The sequence below is a fragment of the Xenopus tropicalis genome, chromosome 5 (genome assembly GCF_000004195.4).
Source record: "Xenopus tropicalis strain Nigerian chromosome 5, UCB_Xtro_10.0, whole genome shotgun sequence".
Lineage (NCBI taxonomy): Eukaryota > Metazoa > Chordata > Amphibia > Anura > Pipidae > Xenopus > Xenopus tropicalis.
In genome coordinates, this window is record NC_030681.2 from 127,037,625 (window position 1) to 127,048,963 (window position 11,339).

At 38.8% G+C, this 11,339-nt stretch overlaps 1 protein-coding gene across 1 annotated transcript in view; it reads right to left on the reverse strand.

The window, feature by feature from the left end:
* klhl6 (kelch like family member 6) overlaps window positions 1–8,426 on the reverse strand; it is a 31,381-nt gene extending 22,955 nt beyond the window's left edge. The window contains exon 1 of the mRNA XM_031902617.1: window positions 8,321–8,426. The gene's annotated coding sequence lies outside the window, so the exon portion shown is untranslated. The remainder of the gene's footprint in view (window positions 1–8,320) is intronic.
* Window positions 8,427–11,339: the final 2,913 nt, after the last annotated feature.

The following is an 11,339-nucleotide window of genomic DNA, read 5'->3' on the forward strand; positions in this document are numbered from 1 at the left end:
CTATCCACTTAGCTTTGGAGCTTCAGGCCTCTACTTCTGGCTAAGCTCAGCAGGGACTCCATCCTCCCTGCCACCCTGGTCAGGCTTTCTTATGGCTTCTCTCTGGTTCTTTTCTTACCCAGGCATTCCCTGCAGCTCTTCACATCCCTAAGTCTTAGGAAATTTCTCAGACTTCAGCTCCAGCCTGAGACAAATCTAATTGCTCCCCTGCCTATAATACTCATTGAAATCACTAGAGGGGGCTGTGCTGCCTAGAGGAGACTACTAGGAGGCAGCATGGGTCAGGGCCATGTTAAAAATGTACCAGCAATGTAAATGTATTCCCTATTTATGTAACCCCCTGCCCTCTCAGTTACATCCACCCCACCCTGTTACACCCTTGGCCTATTTGGTTATTTCTCTGATCTCCTAGACCAGTGATCCCTAACCAGTGGCTTGGGAACAACATGTTGCTCACCACCCCCTTTGATGTTTCTCCCAGTGGCCTCAAAGTAAGTGCCCATTTTCAGATTTCTGGCTTGTAGGCAAGTGTTGGAAGCATAGTCACTGTTTTACTCCAAGCAGAGCCTCCTGCAGGCCAGCAGTCCACATAGGGCTACCAAATAGCCAATCACAGCCCTTGGCATCCCCAAATAATTTTTTTCATGCTTGTGTGGCTGACAAGTAAAAAAAAGGTTGGGGATCCCTGCCTAGTTATGCTGCCTAGAGGAAACTATAAAAATTAGGCATTTGTTTTTTTGAAGAAGTTCAATCATTTAGTTGGAGTGCTGATTTACAGTGTGAAACAGCACTCCAAGTAAATGTATGTTAGTTTGGAGTTACTGGGGACATCTTTGGAGGCACAGATCTTCATTGTTAAAGGGCTGTGGTTGCCTTGGGCTGGTATAGAAGCCCAAAACAAAAAGTGCAATGTCTGCCCTACTAAGTTATGCTTTAGTTTAATAAAAGTTGATAAAGGAAAAATACGCGCAATAGGAACATTTTTCCTTTGTGAACCATTGCATAGTGTACTGTATGTAATGAAATGCCCTACAAAGTAAAGCTGTACTCTAGCACACAATCACATTTTGTGAATTTATCATGAGTTGTTATAGATCCTTTTCTTCATTAGATAAAAATGAGTGCAACAGTGGATACGTCTTTGTGTGTTTCACCCTCTTGTGGCAGAAAGAGGAAAATGCAGGCTGAATTCCAAGGAATGAACAACCATAGGAAGGAAACTAGAAACTCCCCGAGGCCTAGTTTATAGACTGCTTAGGGTGTCTTGGCTATAATTATTGCAGCTTATAATTCACACTTTATTTTGGTAACTGATTATATCTAATGCTAGGAATTACTAGGATTAGATATAAGTGCCCTTAGGGCTGATTCACTAAAGTGCGTTAAAACGTGCGATATTTATAGCATGCGGTAACATTTTTAGACTATTTTCGTGCGATATTAGACGCAACGCGCGGTAACTAACGCGCTAATTAACGTGCGCGCTAATTACCGTGCGCGAGCGAATATACGCACACGGTAGCACATAAAACTAGAGCCATTTTGCGCATTTGCGCTGGGAGAGCACAGAAGGTGGAAGTGCTATTGTGAGAGAGAGAGAGAAACACCAAAAAATTATGGAGATCAGTGTGGGAGTGAAAAAGGTGGCCAAAAAGAGTGTTCCAGCTGCCGTGTCATCCAGCTCCAGCAGTGATACAGAGAGGCCTGTCTACCTGGGTAGCCCTGATAATTCTGATGTCCTGCCCGACCGATTTGCAGGTATTCCATGGGTACCCGACCCACTGCAGAACTCTATTTCCGGGTCTGAGAACAAAGGAGCAAACACGAGGGCACCCACTCCGTTTAGAAGAAGGGAGGTTCCATTTAAATATTCGGAAAGGAATTTTTACTGTGAGAGCTGTGAAGTTGTGGAATTCCCTCCCCGAATCAGTCGTGCTGGCTGATACATTATATAACTTTAAGAAGAGGCTGGATGGCTGTTTAGCAAGTGAGGGAATACAGGGTTATGGGAGATAGCTCTTAGTACAAATTGATCCAGGGGCTGGTCCGATTGCCATCTTGGAGTCAGGAAGGAATTTTTTCCCCCTCTGCAGTTTTTTTTGCCTTCCTCTGGATCAACTAGCAGTTTGAGTTTGGCAGGTTATATACAGGGATTATGGTTGAACGTGGTTCAACCTAACTTACTATGTTACTATTATTTTCATTATTGTTTTTGAAATCCTTTTTCCGACACTCATCACTTCTACCGTAGGAATTAAAGAATTTTAAAATCATGTTTCCCGAAATCATTTATTTCCAATATGCATCACTTTTACTGTCAGAATGAAAGGCTTTTTAAAGTAATCACGTTTCCTGATATTCTTTGTTTCCGACACTCATCCCTTTTATAGTAGGAAGTACAGGCTTTAAAAGTAATTATGTTTCCTCAAATCCTTTATTTACGGCACTTATCACTTCTACTATTGGAATTAAAGGATTTTGAAAGCTATCATGTTTCCTGAAATCCTTTATTTCTAATGCTCAACACTAGTACTATTGGAATTAAAAGAATTTTGAAGTCATCAGGTTTATTCTAGTGATGAGTGACACTGTCATGTTTGGCTTCACTGAAACTTTTGCAAAACTGCTGAAAAAATTGACACGGCTATAGCATGACTTTGACACGACCGTGACTTTTTTGACGCAACAGCAATGTGTTTGACGCAACTGCCATTTTTTTTACGTGACCACAACTTTGGATGTTATTGTTCCACGAATAATTTGAGTTTTTCAAAAATAACTCCCAGAATTCATTATTTATTAATGTTTAGTTAACTTAAAAAAAAATTTGGCAGGCTTGATCCGTCAAGTACCATTCAGTCCTATGGAGGCTTAGAATAGTAGAGGAATAGAATAGTCATTGACAACCTGTCCTTGAACTTTCAGTGATAAATGAGTCCCCTTATTGTTTTCTGTTTCACCCAGCTTCAAGGGGCAGTTAAATCCCTCATAGTTTGCGGTTTCACCCAGCTTCAAGGGGCAGTTAAATCCCTCATAGTTTGCGGTTTCACCCAGCTTCAAGGGGCAGTTAAATCCCTCATAGTTTGCGGTTTCACCCAGCTTCAAGGGGCAGTTAAATCCCTCATAGTTTGCGGTTTCACCCAGCTTCAAGGGAAGTTAATCCCCTCATTGTTTTCTATGTCACACGTTTTCAAGGGGAAGATAATCCCATCATTCTTTTCTATTTCACCCAGTTTCAAGTGAAACTTAAGCACATTATTGCTTTCCAAGAATGAGTGCCAATGGGAAAAATAAAGAAGATCCATGGAAACGAACATCAGTTAAAACTCAAATTTTCCGAGATTTAACAATATTTTCAACACAAAAAAATTGAGATTTTCGAATGTAAACGCAAAATTTTTGTATGACCGATTCAAGCATTATCGTGACATTTTATAAACACAGCAATGATCGAGTTTAATTCAAATGTATAGCATGTCGAGTTTATACGACTTTCAAGGCCAGAACATTTTTTAAGTAAATGTGCCCCTAAGTGTATAGAGAGAAGGTTGGTCTTTTAGGGGTTATTAGAGACAAAAAATTACTCAAACTTTGCCCTTATTGATGCTATTCATTGAGAATAACAAGGATTGAACGGGTCCTCTTGGTTCCAATTAAAGTCAGGATAATGTGGTGCTAAGAAAAGAGACAATATAGATGTATCGGGCCCGATTCACTAAAGTCCGAAATAAGGAGTGCTATTTATAGCATGCGTTAAAAATCTTATCACTTCTTATTTTTCGCTCGATTCACTAAAAGGACACTTGTCATAATTAAGAAGCGATGTTCTTGGCGTTATTTATCTTGCGACGACATATTTTCAAGCAATATATTACGCAGCGCACAACATATTACGCAGCACGTGATATTTTACGCAGAGCGCAAAATTTTCAGAACGGTAGTCTTCAGAAAGTAATGGTTACGTGGGTAATATATTGCGCTCTGCGTAAAATATCGCACGCTGCGTAATATGTTGTGCGCTGCGTAATATATTGCTTGAAAATATGTCGTTGCAAGATAAATAACGCCAAGAACATCGCTTCTTAATTATGACAAGTGTCCTTTTAGTGAATCGAGTGAAAAATAAGAAGTGATAAGATTTTTAACGCATGCTATAAATAGCACTCCTTATTTCGGACTTTAGTGAATCGGGCCCATAATCTCTTAGGCCTTAATAAAGAGCTAATAAATAAATTAAAGATTTTCTCGTTTGGTGAGGTTGCTAAAGGATAGGATCTTTCTTCCCTTGGGCCAAGCAATTGAATTACATTGACGAGATGGAGGACAGCACAAACAAGCTAATGTATTCCTGAGTCCAGTGGCTAAAACAAATATGGCTAAAAATACAATATTTTATATACTGAACTTATTGCAGCAGCCTAAAGTTTCAGCATCTCAATAGCAGTAATGATCCAGGACTTGCCACAGGGGGTCATCATCTTGAAAATGCAATAACTCTCATTTTTAAAAATGATTTCCTTTTTATCTGTAATAATAAAACAGTGCCTTGTACTTGAGCCCAATATATAATTAGTGCTTATTGGAGGTAAAATAGTCGTATTGGGTTTATTTAATGTTTAAATTATTTTTAGGTATGAAGATTCATGGAGCTTTCTGGATAACAGGTCCCATACCTGTGCAGGAAATAAAAATACAGCATACTAAAAGATGTTTTTTTTCTTTGTAGGTGAGCCCTGGAAAGGTTACATGAATGTGGTAACGTGTAGGTGATGTAAAAAAATCTATTTTGCTGGGGTTATTGTTTTAACACGCTTTTTCAAGCCAGAAATCACGCTGACAGTAACCTCGTGTGCAAAACATTGTGACTGCTCTTTATAAAGCTACAGCTGCAGCACAAAGCAAAGGAAAATAAACCATCCAAAAATACCCTGCTTTTATAGGCACTATCTAAACACATACACAGATGCTTAATTATAGTCAGTGGCCAGGCTGTTTACTGACACAGGTGAGCATAAAATGAGAACAGAAACAGATGTACAGTATTATACCTTGTACCTACATATGGGCTTCTACATGAAAGGAAGGCACTGAGTATGCGGGGATTTAAGCTTTAAAGGGGTAGTTCAACATCAAATTAACTTTTAGTATGTCTTACAATGAGCAATTCTTACCACCTTTTCAATTGGTCTTCATTTGTATAGTTTTTGTATTATTTGCCTTCTTCTTCCAACTCTGTCTAGCTTTTAAATGTGGGCCACTGAACCCCAAAAGCCAAAAAACTTTTACTCTGTGAGGCTGCAATTTCATTTGTTATTATTATTATTATTATTAACATGTCGCAAAATTTGTGCGACAAAAAAATATTGTCGCGCAGAGTACGAAAGTTTCAGATTCATTCAAGCTTCGTTATCGTGACTTTCCTTGGGCCAGGTTGGAGCTGCAGAGTGCCATTGATTCCTATGGGAGGCTTCCAAAATCATGCACAGAAGGACCAAAGTCGGAAAGGTTCTCCCGCTGTTTCCAATTGTTCATTATGAAAATTTCGGATCGCCAATACGATATTATCGGGACTAATACGATTTTTTCATAAGCATTTTCTTGATATTTGCGATCTTCAGAAATTATTGTATCCAATCCAAATTTTTCCCATTTGGAATTCGAACTCTTGATTTGATGAATGCAGCCCAAGGTGTGTTGTTACATTGTATTACTTATCTCTAAAGTCAAGCTTCATACAACCCCCAAAGTTCATGAAATCAATTGGGTGCTGGTGGTTCTTTAAACCAAATGATAGCTCTTTATTCACAGGAATATAGAAGGGTAATTTGGAGTACAGTCACAGGTAGATGCAGTGCAGTTATATAGCATTTACTCATGTACAAAGCTTTACAGAAGCATTTACCCATCAGGAGTCAATAATCAATGTGTGGATTGAATAAACTCAAAAGTGTCCAATCCCAAGTAAAGGCCCTCCAAGTGGAAACTAGGTGAACTACAGTAGTCCCTAAGTCTGTAAAGTTTAGTCCCTTCTCTTTGGGTGGTGCACCCTGGACTCTTTTCCTACTAGGCCTACCTCTGTCCAGCCTAACCATCAACCCCCTAAAACAGGTGGGATCCAAATAGGCCAGAGTGCATGTTGGCTTCCCCTTTTATAGAGTAATGATACCTACTGGCCAGTTACTGAACTACCAGGAAAATATTTTAACCTAGGATGGGGAAACAGCTTCCCAATTTCCAACTGTAAATCAGCTGTCTAATGGACAAGGCTGTCCTACTAGAGGCCTGCAGGATGGATGTGACCCTCCAAATGATTTTTATGGCCCTCAGACTGCTCAGATGCTCCATAGGCTTCACAATATGGCATCATCATTTTAATTTATTCTGGCCCCTTTAACATGCTATATAACACATAGTTTGCCCTCTACATGAAATATGTTGGACAGATATGCTACAGGGCATCATCCTCCATAGCTATCGTTTCTATATTCATAGATTTAAGTTTAAGAATGATGCACTTCCACATTCACCGTCTCCAGTTTCTGTGTTTACATTATTCGCTTAAAAATGTTCCACATAAGCCCAATAAAAACTGGAACTTTACTTTTTCTGTCTTACAGTTGTTTTCCTTCCCTGGGGTAAATGTTTGCTCAGTGTCTGCCATCTCCGTGTCTGGTGAAGAGCCTGTACAATGCTATTCAGAAAAAAGAGCAGCAGGCACAGACGGATGTGAAAATGAGTTTGCCAGTGAAGATTTGTTAAAGAATTAAGTGCTGATTTTAGAAACTGGGATTAGAGATAATATAATATAATAGGGAGGGATTAAGAAAAAGATGTGCAAGAAAAAGATCAAAAGATGAGCCAGAACTAGACAATTACATGTACTGCTTGTTCTTGTGCTTTAAATACCCTTGTGCCTATTACAGGAATATTTACATTCTGTTGCAGTTTTAGCCTCAGCTGCTTCTGTTGGAATTGGGTTCCACACATCCATTATCCCCACAGTCTCTTCTGACATTTCTTCTAAGCTCCCCACATGAGCGCTTTAGGCCATAACCTCTTATTCTGTTATTCTGCATCCTAATATACTCCCCTACTGAAGCTGTTCAGTCATTCCTCCTCCCCAGTCTTTCCTCCAAGCCATGTATCAAGTTATTTAACTCTTATATTGATAGGTCTCTTTTAGGTCTGTATCATTGAAGTATTGTATGCTATTAATTTTAAAGAGGTAGAAAGATAACAATATTTGAATTTATCTCACAGGGTTAAAAGCCTTGTAACAGCTTTCAAGTCATGGTTCACTTTAAAGTTAACTTTTAATATGTTATAGAATGTCCTATTACTAGCAACTTTGAAAATGGTCTTTTTTATTATTTTTTTTTTTATAGTTTTTGAACTGTTTGCTTTGCTCTTCTGCATCTTTCCAGCTTTTAAATGAAGGTCACTTACCCCTCTGTGAGCTTATAATTGGTGTTACTTTTTATGCCTTATCTTTCAATTAAGTCTATGAGTTAATAGAGCACTGAAATAATAACACCTCTGCTGTTTGGCATGATATCATTGATATTATGTTTTATTATTAATGAACACCTAATAAATAGTTCATGGTGTTTGTTACTATATATTATTACTATTTCCACTAAGACAGAGAGTGATCTGTGGGACTTAAATAATACCCACTATATCAATTGACATCCACAGCAGACTCATTAAAGGGGTTGTTCACCTTTGAATTAACTTTCAATATGATGTAGATGGCGATATTATAATAATTTGTGATTGGTTTTTATTTGTTATTATTTGCAATTTTTTTGTTCAGCAGCTCTTCAGTTTGGATCTTCTGCAGCTATATGGTTGCTAGGGTCTGGTTTACCTTAGACACCAGGCAGTGGTTTGAATGAGAGACTGGAATAAGACTAGGATGGGTCCTAAATAGCAATATAAAGAATAAAAGGAAACAATAATAATGAAATTGTAGCCTCAAAGAGTAATCGTTTTTTAACTGTCTGGGCCAGTGACCCCCATTTGAAAGCTGGAAAGATGTAGAAAAGGAAGGCAAATAGTTCAAAAACTTCAAAAAATAAATGTTGAGGACCAAATGCAAAGTTACTAGGAATAGGACATTCTATAACATATTAAAATTTAACTCAAAAGGTGAACCGCAGCTTTAAGATTAGTGACATTAAAGGTTGCGCACCATGTGCATTAGTCAAAATTATATTAAAAAACTTGTGTTTCTATACAATACTGTACATTAAATAGTGAATAAAGCACAGAGTTGTACATGTCATACAGGCATTAGTATCCAGTGTTTGCTCCTTACCCTTTCACTGAGCTGTAGGCAACTACGTGTGCATGACAGGTTCTGCTACTGAAACAAAAGATTTGGATTCTTCAGCAGTCAAAGTGCTAAAAGCCTACAGCGTCTGACATTATGTTCAAGGTAAACATGTTTTTAATGGTGGAACAAAGAGCTGAGTTGCACAATAACCGAACAGCTAATTAGAGATGTGGAGATTTCCTATACCACGTACAACCGGTTTGGTTACTTTGCTGAAGAAAATGATCCTTTCCGTCTCTCTTACATATTATTTGTAGTTACGTCTACACGGAGAAGATATCGTCATAAGAAGAATAAAGCCTATGTTACGCCATGTTATATTGTGTCAGAATCCAGTTAACTAATTAGCATTGCTTCTGTAACCGTCAACAGACACTATAAACATATGACTAGTTTTGCTTTTTCTTCTGCTAATGAGTTCAATGTAGACTATAGGAAACCCTAATATAAATTGTAAGCCACAGGTCCCCAAACTATTTTTTCCTGTGAGCCACATTAAAATGTAAAAAGATTCGGGGCACAACACAAGCCTGGGGGTTACAGTGCCTCGATTTGTAATCCAGGCACCCCCTGTCCGTCGTCCCCCCACCCCCACGCATGCGTGAACTTGTGATCGCGCATGCGCGAACTTGTGATTGCGCATGCACTGAGCTTTACACTTGCATACGGAGCAGTGGGGAAGAGGTCCCCATTGCTCCGTATGGGAGAAAAAGTTTAACACCCCCAAAATTTGTGCCGCCCTAGGCCTGGGCCTTTGTGGCCTCTCCACAAATCCGGGCCTGGGTATACCAAATAAGGGCTGTCATTTTGTATTTGGTAGCCCCTAAAAGCCTACAGGAGACTTTGGTAGACTCTGCAACCAAAACTTGCCTCTAAGCCATAAATTCAATAACAAGCACCTACTTTGAGGCCACTTGAAGCAACATCGGAGGGGCTGGTGAGCAACATGTTGCTCCTGAGCCACTGGCTGGGGATCACTGCTCTAAGCAATTGTAATATAACAACTAAAAACTTTAAATCTGGATACGCAGGGGCCAGTGGGGATGACTACTACATATTACATTATCCTTCCTTAAAATAACAGTATACCCCCTTTGTCAACATTGGTTTAATGAAATGGGCTTGTGCTGGACATGCTTTTTGCCTATTCTTTGAACAAGGGAATATTTATGGTTTTTGTTTTTTCTTGCTTTGAACAAATTTGAAAATGAAACTAAAGCCACTGTAATTACTTAAAGTTTTCCAGGCAGGGTGCTAGATGAAAAAATAATAATAATTTATTGCCTCCACACTTCATGCAGATTTTGTGTCCTTCCTTGAAAGTTCAACTACCAAACCAAAGCCAGTTCTTAGATAGGAGAAGCAAAACATTTTCTTTCAAGAACAAAAAGGAATTTTAGAGAATCTTCAATGCAAAAATTCTTGCAACTATTGAGAGTTACTTGGAGTAAAAGAGAAACATATCAGTCTGTACTCAAGGAAATCCATCTAGATTACTCAATGGAAGGCTTAATTGTAAAACTAAAGCCTAGTTATAATGCAAAGGCAAAACCTGTAGAAAGACTATGGCAGAAAAAGAAAACAATAGAGACAAAAATAGATGGACAGTTTTACTAATGTAATGAACATGAACTTGCTAGTGCAAGACGCAGTTGGTGACACACATACTTGACCTGCTAAAGCCGGACTCAACTAACCACTAAAACAGGTGGTGTGAAATACCACGGGCAGTTGAGAAGATCTTTAAGACATAGATAACAGACCACTTGTAAATGAGCTAATGTTCTACAATCAATGCAGTTAATTAGGCTATTAAAATCAAGTTTAAAGTAAACAAGTGCATATTAAAGGAGTATGAGAAGTCACAGTATAGTTCATAAAAGGACACTTCCAATTTCTCTTTTCCAAAGATGCTAGTTAGTGAAAGTGTCCAGCCCTGTGTGCTCACAAAACTTTATGATAGAGAAGCTTAATGTTTATTTATTAGTAGCATCTCACTGTATAGGTGTTATGTATATGTTTGCAATAATGCAATTTAGACTGGGATTGCGTCTTTTGGGTCAAATGTTTTCACATATTTTGCACCTATCGTAGCTGCTTTTTAAGCTATGCAAACTGAATTAGTTTTATATAATATGGAAGTCACATCACTGCTGTAACTATATAAAGGATTTTATGGCCTGATGCCTTTGTGCTTACTAAAGCAGGCTAACCAAAGTGGCCTACCAACACCTTAAGGCCTTTTGCGATATGAGCAAACCTTTACTTTGGCTGCATTTTCTTTTACATTAATTCTGGAGGAAGAAGTTTAACACTTGAACATTAGCATGTTGGAGATCTTGGGCATCAAGTGAAACCTACTTCACCAATCCTACACAGTGTGTGACCTGCAATTCCCCATTCCAGGCCCTCGCGTTTACACTGGACATTTTACTTTTCATGTTTTCAGAACCAGTTAAGCCTCCAAAATTTCAAGTGCACACAACACAGAACCTTTTTCCAACTTCCTTACTGTGCATGTGTCCTCCTAGAACTGTCTCTGGATACACCTGGTAGGAAGAACATAGATGGTGGTGTCACAAACAGTACCCCAGGCTGGTGCATTTTTCTGAAGAGGTGAACCAGCCTGGGGAAGCAGGTAAGCGATTGGAATCATTAGTGGGAGCCTAACTACTTGGCACCCAGTGATCAGACCATTCCTCCTCAAAGAGGGTCCTTACATTTTTGAAGAAAGCCAAATCTGTTAAGATATAAACAGCAAGTTGACACTTTCTATGAAGTTATCACCTTGTAAAGGTTTCAGTTTTGTGGCCCTTCAGCAACCCAAGAGGCTTGTTGCTAGGTGTCCAGATGTAGGCTGCAGTGAACAAGAGCAGTTGCAATTTAAAGTCAGGAAGAAAAGCTGCTAGGAGTCATCTAACTAGTAAAGTCACTCAGTATTTATTTAACCTACAAGAAATGTAAGTTATAATGACTGGCTTATTATAACTGCATTAGTGGA